We start from the raw sequence: 18,336 nt of genomic DNA on the forward strand, positions 1-18,336 counted from the left end.
CTGGCTGTGAAAAGCAGCTGGGTTTCTGTTGGCCAGGGAGAGACGGCTGGAAAGGCAAGCAGCCTCTTACAGGGCCAACACACAAAGTTTCCTGTGCAGCCACTCACCTTAGTCTCTAGCAGAGGGAGGGCAGAGTGGACTGGAGCTATGTGAAGAGAATCTGGGGTTGTGGGCTCTTGAGACAGAGCTCAGAGGGTGCCCTTCTGGATTCCTGTGCTGAGTCATTTCACCACAAGGCAGAGACGGACATTTACCTTATTTCTGCTATGTCATTCTTAATTTTTGCCTGAGGGGGAAGCAAATGAACCACCCTGCTTGGAAACCTCTTGCCCTACCCCCTGGAGTTTCTACAGCCTGAGGCTCATCAAGAGAATCAGATTACTCAGCCTGCAGGCAAAAGCAGACCTGAGAGTGCTTTGAGTCTTTGCCTGATCTGCTTCTGGACCCAGGCCTTGGAAAAGGAGACTTTGGTGTGCATCCTGGTCCTGTCCAAATGCACCCAGTCCCAGGATAGGAGACCTCAAACCAAGGGCTGTTGATAGCTCCAAATAGGGTACTCAAGGCCAGTCACAAACAGCGTCTGACACTGGCCTGCACCAGAGACTATCCAAAAAGACTGAGACTTCTAGCAGACCTACCTAATACATAGAAACAAACCCAAATAGGCAGCGAAAATGGGGAGACAAAAAAACAAGCCCCAAATGAAAGAACAAGAGAAGTCTCCAGAAAAAGAGCTAAATGAAACAGAGATAAGCAATCTATCAGATATAGAGTTCAGAATACTGATTGTAAGGATGCTCAACAGCATGAAAAAATATATAAAGACTATGAAGGAAATTAAAACTGACATAGCAGAAATAAAGAATACAATGGGCCCGGTCAGGCGTGGCTCAGTGGTTGAGCGTCGACCTAGGATCCAGGCGATAGGGATTCAATTCCCAGTCAGGGCACATGCCCGGGTTGTGGGCTCGATCAATGACTCTCTCATCATTGATGTTTCTATCTCTCTCTCTCCCTCTCCTTTCCTCTGTCTGAAATCAATAAAGATATATATATATTTTTTAAAATTATAAAAAAAGAAAAAAGAATACAATGGAAGGAATAAACAGCAGATTAGAAGAAGCTGAGGACCAGATCAATGAATCAGAAGACAGGGTAGAAAAAAAATCACTCAATCAGAGATCAAAAAAGAAAAAACAATTAAAAAATGGGAGGACAGTCTAAGGGAGTTGTGGGACAACATAAAACGTTATAATATTCACATCATAGGAGTGCCAGAAGAGGCAGAAAGTAATCAAGGTTTAGAGAATCTATTTGAAGAAATAAAGGCAGAAAATTTCCCTAACCTGGTAAAGGAAAAAGCCACATAAGCTCAGGAGGCACAGAGAGTCCCAAGCAAAAAGAACCCAAAGAGGCCCATGCCCAGACACATAATAATTAAAATGCCAAAAATTCAAGACAAAGAGAGAATGTTAAAGGCAGCACGAGAAAAGCAACCTGTAACCTACAAAGGAACTCCCATAGGCTGTCAGCTGACTTCTCATCAGAAACTCTACAGGCCAGAAGGGAATGGTATCAAGTATTTAAGGTAATGCAAAACAAGGATCTGAAACCAAGACTACTCTCTCCAGCAAGGCTATCGTTCAAAATAGATGGTGAAATAAGGAGCTTCTCAGACAGAAAAAAGCTAAAGAAGTTTATCACCACCAAACCAGCACTGCAGGAAATATTAAAAGGACTGCTGTAATTAGAAGTAGAAATAGAGAGAGAAATAGAGGCATACATTATTAAAATGGCAATAAATAAGGACCTATCAATAGTAACCTTAAGGACTTTAAGGGAGAGATCAACAGTAATACAGTCATAGTCATGGACTTAACACCCCACTGACTTCACTAGGTAGATCTTCCAGACAAAAAGTCAACACAGAAACAGTGACTAAATGGCACATTAGATCAGATGGATTTAATTGATATTTACAGAACATTTCACCCCAAAGCTGCAGAATAGAGATTCTTCTCAAGTGCACATGGGTCATTCTCAAAGACAGACCACATGTTAGGACACAAAACCAGTCTCTACAACTTCAAGAAGATTGAAATCACATCAAGCATCTCAGATCACAAGGGTATGAAATTAGAAATCAGCTACAGTAAAAACACTCAAAAACAGTCAAACACATGGAGGCTCAATAGCATGTTACTAAACAATGAATGGGTTACCAATAAGATCAAGAAATAAATAAAAAACTTCCTGGAAACAAATGAAAATGAACACACAATAACTCAAAATCTACTGGACACAGCAAAAGCAGTCCTGAGAGGAAAGCTCATAGCACTACAGGCCTACCTCAAAAAGCAAGAAAAATTTTTAGTGAACTATTTAACCCTATAACTTAAACAATTAGAGAGCTCCTCTGTGAAGCCACCTGAACTAGGGCTTTTCTTTGCTGGCAGTTTTTTAATTACTGCTTTGATTTCATCCGTTGTTATTGGCCTATTCAGGTTTTCTGATTCTCCTGATTCAGTTTTACATGATCTCACTCATATGTGGAATCTAATAAACCAAATAGACCGAGGAATAAAATAGATCCAGAGACAAAGAAGCATGGAACAGACTGATGAATCTCGAAGGGAAGGTGGGTGGGGAAAGATTAACCAAAGAATTTATATGCGTATAGCATAACCCATAGACACAGACAATAGCGTGGTGAAGGCCTGGCGGGGGGTGGCAGATGCGGGGTTGAGGGGATCAATGGGGGAAAGGGGGGTATCTGTAATACTTTCAACAATAAAGATAAATTTTTTAAAAAAACAACTTAAAAACTGCCACATACCAAGAAAACCAAATGGTCCACAATACATTCTCCTTTCCTTCTGAAAATTTTACGATGCATTGTAATTATTAACCAGTCTTTTACTATTAAATGGCCAATTGAGATTGTTCTAAGACCGTTTTTTTTTTTTTTCATCCCTGATTAAGACTGGGGTGGCATAAATAATATTCATTTAGCCTTCTGAGCTTTCTGGGCAGACTTGGTGACTTTGTCAGCTCCAGCTGTCATCTATCTTGTCCACTGCTTTGATGACACTCACAGCAACTCTGTCTCATGTCACAAACAGGAAAATGGCCCAGAGGAGGATAGTCACAGAAATTCTCAGTACACATGGGCTTGCCAGGAACCACATCGACCATGGCAGCATCACCAGATTTCAAAAACTTTGGGCCATCTTCTAGCTTTTCCCCAGAATGCAAACCAATCTTCTTCTTCAGCTCAGCACATTTGTAAGCAGTATCAGCTGTGTGACAGTCCAGCACAGGTGCATACCTCGCACTGATGTGGCCTGGAGATTCAAGATAATCACCTGAGCTATGAAGTCAGCTGCTTCCACTGGTGGGGCATTTTTGCTGTCACCAGCCATGTTGCCATGATGGACATCTTCGACACACTCGTTCTTGACACTGAAGCCCACATTGTCCCCAGGAAGGGCTTCACTCAAAGCTTCATGGTGCATTTCAACAGACTTTACTTCAGTTGTAATGTTGACTGGAGCAAAGGCGACCACCATGCAGGTTTGATAACATTGGTCTCCACTCTACCCACAGGGATAATATCAATATTACCAATTTTGTAGACATCCTGGAAGGGCAGATGCAGGGGCTTGTCAGTTGGACAAGTTCATGGAAGGATGCAACCCAGAGCTTCAAGCAGTATGGTTCCACTGGCATTGCCATCTTTACAGGCAACTTTCCATCCCGTGAGCCAAGGCAGGTTAGCACTTGGCTCCAGCATGTTTTCATCATTCCAATCAGAAATTGGTACAAATGCCACTGTGTCAGGGTTGTAGCCAATTTTCTTCATGTAGGTGCTGACTTCTTTAACAATTTGCTCGTTTCCCTTCTGGCTGTAGGGCAGCTCAGTTGGAATTAATTTTTTAACACCAATTAGTTACTTCACATCCCATATGTCAGCCAGAAGGGTGTGCTCACGGGTCTGCCCATTCTTGGAGATGCCTGCCTCAGGTTCACCAACACCAGCAGCAACAATCAGGATGGCACAGTCAGCCTGAAATATGCCAGTAATGTTTTTGATGAAGTCTCTGTGTCCTGGGTCATCAATGGTGGTCACCATAATACTTGCTGGTCTTGAATTTCCACAGGGAGATATCAGTGGTCATACCACACTCACATTCAGCTTTCAGTTTATCCGAGACCCAGGCATACTAAAAGGAGCCCTTCCCCATCTCAGCAGCTTCTGTCTCAAAATTTTCGATGGTTCTTTTGTCGATCCCACCACATTTGGAGATCAGATGGCCAGTAGTGGTAGATTTGCCAGCATCTACGTGCCCAATGACGACAATGTTGATGTCTTTTCCTTTCCCATTTTGGCTTTGATTTAGTGATGGTTTTCACAACACCTGTGTTCTGGTGGCAAACCTGTTGTGAAAAAGCACTTTTTTGTTGTTTGTTTTTAAATACTATTTGAAAAAATGCAAATAACAGTGCAGATGGTTGTTAAAAAAACTAAAGAGTACTAGACCCTCTGTTTCCTAGACCCTCTGTTTTCCAGTCCTCCCCAGGGGCAATTTATTTTGCCAGTTATTTTACGCTTTATATGGATGCTGATCTAATGTGTATATGTACATAGCTCCAATTTCTTTTACTCACTTTCCATACTGTACAGTGTCTTTCTTTTACAAGTTAATATAACTTGGAGTTGGTCTAATATCACTTTCCACACCTTTCCCTTATTAATAGCTGTATATTATTCCAATGGATGGATGCTACTATAAATTACTGTATACATACATCTTTATGAATGTATTACTGGACTTCTACACACAAAAATTTAGTGCAGAGGATATTTGTATTTTAAATTGACAAGCATTGTCAAGCTGACTTTCAAAAGTTAAACTAATTTATACCATCAACTATATATTACAGTATATAGTTTCTTACCTCTTTGCTAAAATAGTGTAAGAGTCAACTTTTAAATCTTTGCCAGACATAGATGAGAAAACAAGGCATTTCCTTGTAATTTTATGGTACATTTCTCATATTATCATGTAATTGAACATCTTCTCATTTGTTTAAAGGTTATTTCCTCCTCTTTGAATTGTCTGTTCATGTTCTTGCCTCTTTCTATTGGGATCATATTCTGTTTTAAAAATAAAACAATTCTTGAAAGTACTATATCAAAGAAAGAAATCTTATGTAAGCCAAATTTCATGGATGAAAACAAAAAACTCTTCTGTTCAAAGGTTTCAATTACTTTACCAGAAAACAAGATTTTTCCCCACTTAGCCTCCTTTTACACCACATTCTTAGGACCACACAAGTCAATGTGACCTACAGTCGATATTTTTTTGAACTAGCCTCCCTATTGATAAATCAGTTATTGGCCCCAAGTCTAAGTGGACAAGTTCAGATATATAGATCCAGGATAGAAGGAAAAGTAAAGTGAATTCCTTTTTATGTAACAAAGCTAGTCCTAAGGCGGCTGGAATAGTAATAAAAAAAGAAGAAAGCACTAGCCAATTTTAATTCACACAGAACAGCTGAAAATTATGCAAAAACTACATTTGAAAGAAGGATGTAATTAAAAATTAAAATACAGACACACTTTATTTGAATAAATTTTAAAGTCAGTTCTCATATTGTCTTGGAAAATATGGTTACCAAATAAAAAGCTGTTGCTTTGGCTCAAATAACATGTTTTAAATGAGACAGAGACTTGACAGTCAGACTGCTTTACTTGGAGCCTGCATTCTTTGCCTGCATGTAAAATTTCATGAGGTTTAACACTCGGGCTAACATCCAAAGTAAAGTTCCTCAGAGGTGGGAGTCTGAACTCAGTACCTTTGTGCTGCTTTCTGTCAATAAATTGTTGAAAAAGTACAGAGATTTAGGCACGCTTGTGAGTAGACATAGATCCAGTAACAAACCCAGGAACATGAGGGTGTTGAACTAAATGAGCTCTGTATTCTGTGGTTATGTGGGGAGAACCGTTAAGGGGAGCTCAATCTGAGCTCTGACATATGTCCCCTCGGGGCAATTAGCCACAGTCCTCAGAAACATTCTTCCAAGGCCACCAAATGTCCTCTGTTTTCTTTCTTGAGGGATCCTGGATGTCAACACGTCATTGCTCAAAATCAAGCATTGCTATAAATCAAGTTAAAGCCTTGGCAAGAATTTCCTACTTTTATCATTTGAATTTAATTAGCAACTCTTAAAAACAGACACAAAACTGGAAGCAGCCTGGAGGCATATTTATTGTGATCTTCTCTGCTAAAAAAGGTCTTGTTATGGATTCTTTTTGATGTTCTCAGTTAAGAAAAGGACTGGTTATTCTGATGTTCTCCCCATAATAGAACATGATATCATTAACTACATATGGAGAATTTACTGAATTGGATAATCACTTTACGCAATTTAAAGTAAAAAGCATAGGTCTTTTCAGACTCATTAAATAGTTTATACTTGAGACTCCTATAAAATTTGGCTTCAACCCGCTATTTGGTTTCCTGTGCTTAATCGTCATATGCTGAGTCTAAGAAGCTAGTTTCCCTTGGCAATCTGCTGTTGCAAATGGCCCAGTGCTCCATGTGTGGCCTTTAGAACACTTTCTGGATCAGCTGTGGACAACAGTGAAATTCTGATATTTAAATTTCCAAGTAAAAGATTGATTTTATAGTCATACTGTTGGCTTCTCCTATCTATAAAATAGTTTTTTATGATCTCTTTTTTCTCTTTCTATTTCTTACCACCTGCTTCATCCTTTATCTTCTGATCTGCTGCCTGACCCCCTGAGCCAAGGTCACCCCAGCCACCCTCCAGCATGTCTCTTGTCCTCTCCACACACTTCACACTCCATTTGCCCCCATCTTTGCCCTTCTAAGTGCCCAGGAACCTTTCTGAACACTTTTGCGATTACATCCTGAGATAACTGAAGGGAGTGGCCTCATGATTATCTTTTTAAGAAGAGATGATGTTAAAGCTGTGTATATTGTTTGGAGTTTTTGCTTTTGATATTTTCTGGAGTAATTTAAACTACTCTTAGATGTTCAAGTTGTGGGTGAAAAACTGAGGTTCTATGGAAAGTAACCTCACAGGGTAACCTGATCATAAATTCCTAACTAGGCAGGTCATGCCCCAGCACATAACTTCTTTAGTAAAAGGCTTAGATCTTTGTCTTCAGTAAACCCTGTTTATTGTTTCTGCACATCTAGGTTAACACACCTTTGAAATAAGCTGTAACCACCCTCGAGAAAGCACAGAATTTTTTTTAGAACACATACTCTTACTGTCTTGTGATCCAGTCCCCACCTTGCTCCCTCCCACCGCCAGGTAATCTCCTTCAATGTGAAATGCATAAAGCAAGCTGCAAAACTGCTCTTCTCTGCAGCATTGGAGATCTTGCTCCCCAGCATATTATTAGTTTGGCTCAAACTCTTATAAAGTGTTTCTTATGTTGACAAAGTAAAGTGGTTAACAGAGAATATCTTGTGTCAAAGCACAAGTCACCTGTCTGGCTGTGCCCTCCCTCTGGAGGAGCATGCCCCCTTCTTTCCTGCCCCCCCCCCCCCCCCCAGGCTCTTCACCTCTGCCCTTCTCTCTCCTAAGCTCCAAGGACCCTTCCTTTGCTTCTGTAGCTTGTTTCCTGAGCCTATGCAGCCCAGCTGGCGCACTCCTACTACCTTTCTAACTTTCTAAATAAGATTTCTCTTAGAATTTGAAAAAACACACACACACCAAAAACCACCCACCCGTTTTGCTCCCTCCATTCCACTTTTCTCCCTGCAATTACTTCATGACTGTTTAAGACAAAAATCGGATCCGGTCACTCCTCTGCCTTAAGCCTTTCTTTGGTTCTGATGGCTCGCAGGGAAAAGCTCATACTTTTAACGGGGCGCGCAAGGCGCTCATACGACCTGGGGCTTCTCCTTACCGCGGCCCTGCCATCGTCCCAGCCCCAGGTGAAGCGAAGGCGTCACGGTAAGCGTTGGGGGATTTGCCAAGGGAGGCGTCCGAGGCTCGCTGAGAGTTCCGCAGGTTGTAAAATAGGTTTTAAACCTCGTGGTCCCTCTAGTGGAACCGGGTGCTGGGCTTGGCCGGGGACAGAGGGGCCTCGGAGGAGGATGCGGACGGGGCTGTGCCCGCGGCCCAGGGGCTGAGGGGCCCGGGCGCTGGGGTTTACTGGGGGGCAGGGGTGGGGCGGGGGACTCTGTCAGGACGGGGTGGCAGGCAGCCTGAGGCCTGCTGGCGGCCGGGATGTGGAGCCTGGCGTGTCATTTCCACGGACCGTCTCTTGCTGCCCAGGGGCTGGGGGCGAGCGGGAGGAAGGCGCGCGCGGAGGCGGCGGGTCCAGGCAGCGCGGGGGGGCTCGCTAAGCGGGGGCCCAGGCCGCGGACTCCGGCCCCAGACGGAGGGGGGCAGGCCCGTGAGGTCCCGGAGCGGCGGAATTCGTCGCCCCCGCGTCAGTAAGAAAAGGAACGGGCTCACCTGCCACTGACAGTTACCGGGGCTCCGAGGGTGTGAGCGGCGCGGGGCTGCTGGTCCCGGGGCCCCCTCGGCTTCGGCGGCACGGCCGGGGAGGCGCGGTCGGTGTCCTCGGAGGAAGGGAGAGGACAGGGCGCTGGAGGCGGCGCGGGCCAGGCCGCGGGCCGAGTTGACCCTGTGGCTCCGCCACGCGGCCGGCTGGCTGCAGGGCGCCTCGGGGTCCGAGAGGTCGGGAGAGGCAGGGAGCGCGCGCGATGGCGCCCGGGGCTCCGCGACCCAGCGGCGCGTCCCAGCGGTGGGGGAGGGGCCGCGCGGGGCTGGGAAAGGGGGGACCCGAGTCTGGGGGTGGAAGAGGCCCCGAGCCGGTGCTGAGGCGCGGGCGGCGGGGCCTGAGGGCGGCGGGGCGCGGTCGGGGGATCGGGGAGAAGACTCGCGAGGGCCGGGAACGGAGAGAAGCGTCGAATGGAGGAGGTTCTGGGCGGGACTACAGGACAGACAGACAGACAGGGGTGAGAACGGAGGACCAAAGGCCTGGACGCGGGGAACCGCGGGCATTTTCCAGGGGCGACAGGAAGTGCGCAGGTCGCGGAGGAAGTTGAGGTTGAGAGTCCCACCTTCCGGCCGGGGCGAGTCACCGTGTCACTTGCGTCACGGCCGAGCTGTGTCGCGACGGAAACGGGACGCGCTGGCCCAGCGTCTCCCCAGAGGTCCCGGCGGCCGAGGTGCGGAGGAGACAGGCGGGGACTGCCCGTAACGGGAGGTGAGCAGGGAGCCGGCTTCCCGGGAGCCGAGTCTCTGCCCAGGCGGGGCGTCCCCTGGTGGGAAAAGGACGGACAGAGGGGACCAAGAGCGTGGACCGGCGTCCCCGTGTCCCGTCGTGTCCGGGCCAAAGGCCGAGGGTCCTCCGGCCTCCCTGCCGCGGCGGGTGTTTTCGAGACGGGGCGACTCCGAGGGACCCGAGGCGAGAGGGGGGGAAAGGGCTCTGATTCGGGCCTGGAGGGTGGGGGGAGGGCGCCATGACGCGGGCCGGCGGGAAGGGGCGGAGGCCGGCCGGTCTCCCCTGGCTGGTTCGGGAGACCCGAGAGGGGATCCCAGCCCACTAAGTGGGGGTCCAGACCCTCCCAGGATCTCCCGGGCTTCGGCAACAAAATGTTAGGGGGATTTGCCAAGGGAGAGACGCTGGAGGCTTGTTGAGAGTCAGAAACAGGTTCATTGAAAACCGCCTGGCCGCAGGTGGGGTGGGGCTCAGTGGGCCGTCACCACCCCCAGGAGGTGGAGACTGTTTTTTATCGGGCTTAGTCGGACGGGAGGGGGACTGGGGAGCTGGGTAAAGAATCAGCCTTGTTTGTTCTTCCTGCCGTTCCTGGCGTCGGGTACAGCTGTTCTCGCTGGTTGTCTGTGGGTTGGCAGGGGCTCGTGGGCACTTCGCGGTTTGCGGGTTGCCAGGTTCCTGCTCTGTGACTGCTGTACCAAGGTGGGAGTTTTGGACTCAGGTTGCCAGGGACCTCATAGCAAGAGCGTGCACTGTGGAGACAGAACACTTAGCCGTGAGACCTGGATCTTCCCATTTCATCTCATGACCTTGAGCTAGTTACTTAACCTCTCTGTGCCTCAATTTTCTCATTTGCATTTTGGGATAATAACAACCTACTTCATGAGGTTGCTATGAGGACTAAATGAGATAATATATAAAGGGAACTTAGAACAAAGTCTGCCATACACTAAGTGCTAAGTGTTTGCTATCATAATTTTATTTTACTTTTTGAAGATGCTGTGCTTAATACTCTTCAAATACATCCATGCTGTTGCAGTTTCCTTTTTTAACAGCTGAGTAGTATTCCATTGTGTAGATGTACCACAGCTTTTTTATCCACGCATCTACTGATGGGCACTTGGGCAGATCTTGATAATATATAGAAACAAACACAAAGAGGCAGGCTTGAAATAAAAGAACAGGAGAACTCTCCAGAAAAAGAGCTAAATGAAATGGAGGCAGGCAATTTACCAGATATAGAGTTCAAAGTAATGGTTATAAGGGTGCTCTAGAAACTTAGTGATAACTACAACAGCATGAAAAATGACATAAGAATCATAAAAAGGAACCAATCAAAATGAAGAATACCATATCTGACATCAAGAATACAACGGATGGAATAAAAAGTAGGTTGGATGAAGCAGAGGATCCAATCAGTGATTTGGAAGACAAGGTAGAAAAAAAATACCCAATCAGAGCAGCAAAAATAAAAAAGAATTTAAAAGAATGAGGATAATTAAAGAATGAGGGACCTTTGGGACAACATGAAGCATAACCTCTGCATCATAGGGGTACCAGAAGGAGAAGAGAGCAAGCAAGGGATCAAGAAGCTATTTGAAGAATTATTTATTTTATTCTTTAAACTCCTCTGAGAGTAACTGAAACATCAATTGTTTCTGAAATAGCACTTTCAATATGGAACTGGCCAGGAACTCTAATGAAAACTATTAATCTCAAGACAGAATATGGGTCAATATTCTGGGTTGGTTTTAAATAGCTAGGATGATTTTAAAGGAGAAAGAAAATGTTAAGTGGTTATTGTTAGAGTGTCAAAGGTCACGCTTGGGAAAAACATCCAAGAATACATGTTTTCTATCATAGCTTGTCATATGCAAAAATTTGCATGTTCAAAGAAGTCTTGTAAATAAGAGCACTGCTCTAAAAATATTATAAAGTCTTAAATTTCTTGTGAAAAAGTAACACCTGGAAAAAATACTTTAATGCTTTCAGTGAAAACTCACCAAATGTTTACCTTAATTTTCCGACACTAAGTCTTTGAGCATTTATTATTCATACGTCTTAAATGTGAAGGTCAGTTACTTTTGCCCAAGACCACATGGGCAAAACATACATTTGTGAGCCTGCACAGATCCAATATCTTGACTCATTGACCTATGAAGTAAGAAATCCTTGATTTTATTTCTGTAAAGAGAGAAGAGAAAACATGAGAGCCAGAACAAAAATAGTATCTTTTAATGTTTGTTTTTCCTCATGGATTTCTCAATTCTCTGTAATGAATACCTTCCATGAGTCTTTAAAAAAGGATTTTTTGTTAGCCAGAGAAACTTTCCATCAGCTTTCTTGCTGGCCAAAATTAAGACCCCCTGACATGATATGTACTAACCCAATAATAACAAACCTTGCTTCTAAAATTTTAGCTGCATGTAGAAAAGCAGTTTAAACCATATGTTCATTTTGCCACTTGTGATTTAACTGAATTATGCTTTCCTTCCTTTTCAAGAATTAGTAAGATTTATTACTTGAATAACTATGCTATATACTAGACTGGAGAAGAAATTTTAAGCCGTTTACAAAGAACTATGCAGGAATTCCCTTCTAACTTGAACCACTGACTGACCTTCAGTTCTAAGATATTATGCTGGTGAAGAGGAAAACTGATCAGAAAAGAAAAGTTATAGAAGTCAGAGGATTTGAGTAAATGTGATACAGTAGGGCAGTCAACAGCATTGATCACAGGACTATTTCTGTCCCCATCTTCACTACCTCTGGCCTTTTTCTTCCCTTACTCCCGCCAAAAATGCCTTGTAGTTCTTTTGTTCCTGGCTTCATCTGTCATTTTCTTGAGTTCTGCTCCTCTGCCTTTCTGATTCAAGTCCCCTGGGTGTGGCCTGCACACAGTGTGAATGAGATAACTTCACAGCACAATCCTAGTCTGTTCTAATCATAGGGGTCTCTGATTATGTGATACACATACCACAGAACCAGTGATTTCAGCATCACAGGAAATGCTTTTTCAGGTGGTGATTAACCTTTGAATGTTTTTTGCCCCAAAATAGGCCAGAGGGAAAGAGCAACAAAAGGTATAAGAAATAGAAAGTAAGGATCCTTCACCTAGAAATAAGCCACTCCCAAATAACAGGTATCTGCACCAACACTTTGCTGAGAATTCAGTTGAAGTGTTGGCGGTGATGAGAACAGCACCAGGTGTTATACCAGTGGGGTCAGTGGGACCTGGGGTCTGATGGGACCTGGGGTCAGCAACCTCAGTACAAGTTTTGCCTAGGAAAGAATTCAAAGCCAACACCAAAACTATAAGAGAACATTTATTTAGAAAATCACAGAGGTAGAAGAAGTAATTTGTAGAAGAAATGAGCTTAGGAAACAAGTCATAGAGGCAAAGAAAGGGCCCTTGGAGTATAGAAATGAGGAAGGTAAAGGTGACAGGCCTGGGAGGACAGGGAGGGGAAGGGGAAAGGGAAAGGCCCTGGTATGCTCCTGGGAGAGAAAGCGTGATGGATCCTCCTTCTCCTAAGGGTTTTAAGGGTGGAGGTTTTAGGGGAGGTCCCAGGGGAAGATTTCAATAACATATTCAGTAGCTTTTCAGATGTGTCCTTTTAGGGTCTAGGTCTCCACTGATTGATTGGTCAGCACCAGGGCAGGGGGTCCTGACATCAGCCATGGGGTTGCTTGTCTGATTTTGCTGCTTTTCTGGGCCTGGAGCTGAAATACAACTGAGGCTTAGACGTTATCTCTTGGGAGAGAAGATCAGGGGATCCAAACCGCATGACCAGCAATATGCTAGGGTAGGAAATGTCACCCTGGGGACGAGGTCCCACCCTACAATTGCCCATTACTGGGCACTGGGGGCTTTCTGCCCTGGTGACCTAATATACCTGACCCATCGTCTTTGCTCTGCTCATGTCTGTCTAACTGCCTACCACAAAAGGAGAACAATTTCATTATACAGATACAAAAGAACAACAATTAGAGATATGCACATATAGACTGTAAGACTTATATGAGAAAGATTGTAAATTATCTGCAATGAATGTTAAAGTCCTGACAAAGAGAAACAGAAATTCTGAAATAGATTCTTATGGGTCAGGAGCAGTGCAGAACATGATAGAGGATTAGGAAGCCACACCAGCTAACAGAAGGGAAGGGGAATATGATTGGCCCAGGAAAAATTAATTTGCCTGCTTATTAGTTTCCTATTGGTGCTGTAACCAATTACCGCAAGTTCAATGTGTTGATACAATACAAATTTATTATCTTACAGTTCTGGAGATCAGAAATCTGAAATTGGTCTTACGTGGCTAAAATCAAGGTGTTGGAAGAAATACAGGGCTGCATTCCTCTTGGAGGTTCTAGAGGAAACCTATTTCTTAACTTTTCCACATTTTAGAGGCTTTTACTGACTCCCAGCTTTCATTTTATCTCATAGTTTCAACATAGTGATGGCAGTGTTTAGTGAGAGGTAGCTATGCAAGTTCAAGCCATGGAATTATTGAGAAACAAGAATAACTGGAGGCAGTTGTAGAGATTATCAAAGGAGTTTGTTGAGTGCATGTAAATCATATTCTGGGTTCTCCCCAAAGTGCTTGCAACTTACACAGGAGATGGATATTATTGTGGAAAATGCAGGCAAGAGCCAGTGTAGTTTGAGTTGTTAGTACTGTAATCTTTGTGTCTTGGAGAAACTCGGGTTACATGTACATAGTCTATTCCTGAGTTTGAATTCAGGCATTCTTAGCTAACCTTTTTCAATCGTCATAAATCCTATATTTTATAATCCGCTTAGATGTTGCTAAAGATCGTTACATGCTTGCACCAGATAAGTCTCAGTTGAATTTGCTGGAACATTTTGGTATTGAAGATGAGCAGTCTTGGTAGACAGTACCTCTTACAGAAAGTGTCTAGCAGTCACTCCTGTTTGACTGAGTCACATGACATGAATGGCTTGAAAGTATCATGACATATTGCCACAACTGTTCCAGTTCGCCTGACGTCAAGAAATATGTTCCATACTTAATTTACTGTTTTTTATATAATTTCAAATGATATGTGCATGCATTTATTCAATTTAGGATATTGTTTCCTTCCATAAAACTATTTAATTTGCATTTTAAAACAGCTTTAGTGAGGTATAATTGATATACAATATAATTGACATACAAAGGTATAGAATTGATATACCTTTATTGAGGTATAATTGATATACAAATTATATCTCAATTATATTGAGGTATGATTGATGAGTATGATTACACACCAACACCCATCACCACAGTAAAGGTTAAGAGGCATATCCAACACCTTCCAAAGTTTCCTTGTGTTCCCTTTTTTTTGTGGAAAGATGCTCAACATTATTAATTATCAGGAAATAAATTTGTTATATATTAACCTATCATATCATCTAAATACTAGTAGATGAGCCATTGTTAAAAATACATTCCTTTGTGTTGAAATTCTCTCCAAATTTTTTTACAATGTATTTTCTGCTAAGAAAAGTGGCTCATTATGTTTTTGTTAATGCTAGGTCATATTCTTTATGAATTAGTTTCTTAGATAGTAACTACTTTGCAATGAAATTACTGTGGAAATGTGAATTTTATGCAAGGATAGAGGAACTAATATAGAGCATTAAAGGAGGAATTCTGTTGGAATATAGAAGGGCACAATCACAATACTTTTTAAAAAAGTGGTCAGTATTTGAGTTGGAAAAAAGGATTATCTAGATGAAAAGAAAAGATGTATCAAAAATGCCAAGGTGAGCCCTGCTGGTGTGGCTCAGCGGTTGAGCATCGACCTATGGTCCAGGAGATAAGGGCTCAATTCCGTCAGGGCACCTGCCGAGGTGATAGGCTGGATCCCCAGTAGGGGACGTGCAGGAGGCAGCCGATCAATGACTCTCTCTCATCATTGATGTTTCTGTCTCTTTCTCCGTCTCCCTTCCTCTCTGAAATCAATAAAAAAATATATATATATATATATATATATATATATATATTTTTTTTTTTTTTTTTTTTTTTTAAATGCCAAGGTGAGTAGACTCCAGAGGTAATCTTTTTTTGTTCATGATTTTTCTTTGAGCATCCCTGGAGGAAGATTCTTATCATAATACTTTTGCGTATATTCTTAATATGACCCTTAAAACATACTCTAAGAGCCAGTGATACAGTGTTTGAAATTTTGGCACATGGAAAAGCTATGGTGGTATGGAAGGGGAAGCATTTGGTTTGGTTTTCATTGGCTTAATAATTAAGGGAATAGGCACAGAAACCCTTATTAAATTGTTTAGGTAATTCTTTTCAGTATGGCTCCTGACTATTTGAATTTTTTAGTATTATAATTATTCTTTAATGCCAAAGAAAATCTTTTCTAGACTTTAGACTTGGCTTTAAGAAAACTAAACATTTGTGTTGATGTCATTAAGATAATAGATGATTTGGGAGGTCACTGCTAAGTGAATTTACAAGTACAGGGAGTTGGGATTATGGAGCACATATAAATGAAATCCATCTGGTGTTTATGTGAGTGTGTGTTTATAAAGGCAGCTCCCACCTTAAGAACTGACTGTTTTAAAAAATTCATTTTGAAGTCTGTTGTTTGGGACCTAGAATACATTTTTCCTTAGAACCGAATGTCCTATTTAGTGGTGAAGTTTCTACACCAGCTCTCAAAGTTCTCTCTAACCCACAGCATTCCTGAAATGTCCATGCATTCTAATATTAAAAAGTACTATTATGTACAGTGCCGCTTTCTGGAAGGATGAGCTTGAGTGCCAATTGGGGATGCTAAGCATTCTTTTCCCCCACCTTCTTCAAGTCATGCAATGAGAGAAACTGGAGAAGGGAAACAGGCAATTACTAAATTCACTAATTGGAAGAGATTGCCGAGGGTGCTAAGAAACTCACCCACAGCAAAGCATAGGGAAGCAATTAGATAAAAGGAGAAATGAAGTGGTTGTAAGAGATGGAAAACAAATTGAAGGGCTTCTAGAATAGCTATGAAAGAGAAAATACTAGAAAATCAGAAATATTTGAAGCGAGAATGTCTGAGAATTCTTTTATGTGGAAGAACAAAGTGCCAAGAGTTGCTAAAACAACTTTGGAGAAGAATAAGGGAAAACAATAGCAAGTTAAAAATGACAAATTTTAAGATAACAGTGATCATTGTAATATGGTGTTGAAGCAGGGCAGATGAATGGGCCAAAGGAACAGAAGCAAAACTAGGCCAGAGCCGGCTCTACTTGGAGATTTGGTGCAATAATGGCATCGGCGTTACATATTAGTAGGAAGATGGTGCAATAAATTATATTGAGTAGTTATTGATAGTGAAAAACATAGTTATGCTTTCCTAAAACTGTGCACAAACAGTAAATCTAAGGTAATACATATACTGCTGGTAGGCTTTGTAGATGAAAAATGGGCTTCTATGGAAAGTAACCTCACAGGGTGACCTGGTCGTAACTCCTGACTGGGCAGGCCATGGTGAGTAGTTACAGCCAGGCATACAACTTCTTTACCTTAAGGCTTTTCTTTGCCTTAGGCCAGCTCTGTCCTTTGTTTCTGTGCATCTAGGTTAACACACCTTTGAAATGCCCCCTTCCAGATCCCTCCTTCTAGCACGTGCTATAGAGAGCACATCACCTTACTATCCTGCAGTCCAAGTTGATTCCTCCCACACGGGTAATCTTCCTTATCTTCCCTCCTTAGTGTCGAATGCAAAGATACTGCAAACTGCTTTCCCAAGCATTTATCTCAGCTCTTGCTTCCAGGTGTATCCTCTGTCTGGCTCAAATAAATTTTTATAAAAATTCTGTACATGTTTTGATGTTCTTACATTGACAGCTTATAAGTTAATATGAGCTCACATTTGTTTGCAATATGGACCTGTATTAAGTTTCTACTGCTGTAACACATTACCACAAATTAAGTCACTTAAAACAACACAAATTTATCTCACAGTTCTAGAGGTCAGAAGTCTGAAATGGGTCTCTCCGGTTGAAATCAAGGTGTCAGCAGGGCTGTTTATTTTTGGGACTCTAGGAAAAAGTGTATTTTCTTGTTTTTCTTAGTTTCTAGAGGCAGTGTCTGCATTCCCTGTCCCAATCCTCCATCTTCCAAACCAGCAACATTGAGCCAAGTCCTTTTTATAGCACCATCTCGGGCTCTTTCTCTCACTTGTTTGTCTCCCTCTAGCACTTATAAGGACCCTTGTGATGACCTTGGGCTCAGCTACATAATCCAGGATAATCTTTTTATCTCAAGATCAGTTGATTAGCCACCATAATTCCCACTCCATGTAAATGAACAGTTCACAAATTCTGGGGATTAGAACATGGATTCATTTGAGGGGCTATTATTTTGCCTACCACAGGAACTACCTAGTAAAGTTAAATTTGCTTATGTCTAATGACTTTGCAATTTCATTTCTAGGTGTATAGTCCCTTTAGAAAAATATAGCACATGTTCAGGGAGATTTATATAAGATTCAGCACTGTTTAACAGTTAAAAACTAGAAATAATCTAAATGTCTATCAGCAGGAACAGGGATAAATTGTGTTCTATTGATACAATAGAATATTACACAATAGTAAAAAATAACTAACTAGAGGCTACAAGTGTCAACATGGGCATTTCTCAGTAACAGAACGTTGTAGTGAGACAGGCTAGTAAGCCAGGACCAGTGGAATAGGGAAACTGAGACAGATAAACAGCAGTTTGCAGCCACCTAGTAAATCCCATCTTCCCTAAACCAGGGACACTTAAGAGCAAATGGTTTGCACTTCTCTCCAGCCAGAGAGTAAATAGCTTAAGTCACCCTACTCAGGGAGACAGGTAGCAGAAATCTAATTAGTGCCATTTGCCAACCACACCCAAGGAAAGATACAGTTAAGGGAATAAATCTCATTTTGGCACATCAGCATAAAACTAATGAATATACTGTTGAAATCCTCCCCTAAGACCTCCCCTAAATGCCCAGCCTTTAAAACCCCAGAAAACGGAAGTCCCAGATCATACTTTCCCTCCCAGGAGCACGCCGGTGCCTTTTTCCCT

At 42.7% G+C, this 18,336-nt stretch overlaps 1 pseudogene; it reads right to left on the reverse strand.

The window, feature by feature from the left end:
- Window positions 1–2,903: 2,903 nt before the first annotated feature.
- LOC107528600 (elongation factor 1-alpha 1 pseudogene) lies at window positions 2,904–7,962 on the reverse strand (annotated as a pseudogene).
- Between the last annotated feature and the right edge of the window lie 10,374 nt (window positions 7,963–18,336).

The sequence above is a fragment of the Miniopterus natalensis genome, chromosome 6, assembly GCF_054644295.1.
Source record: "Miniopterus natalensis isolate mMinNat1 chromosome 6, mMinNat1.hap1, whole genome shotgun sequence".
Classification (NCBI taxonomy): Eukaryota; Metazoa; Chordata; class Mammalia; order Chiroptera; family Miniopteridae; genus Miniopterus; species Miniopterus natalensis.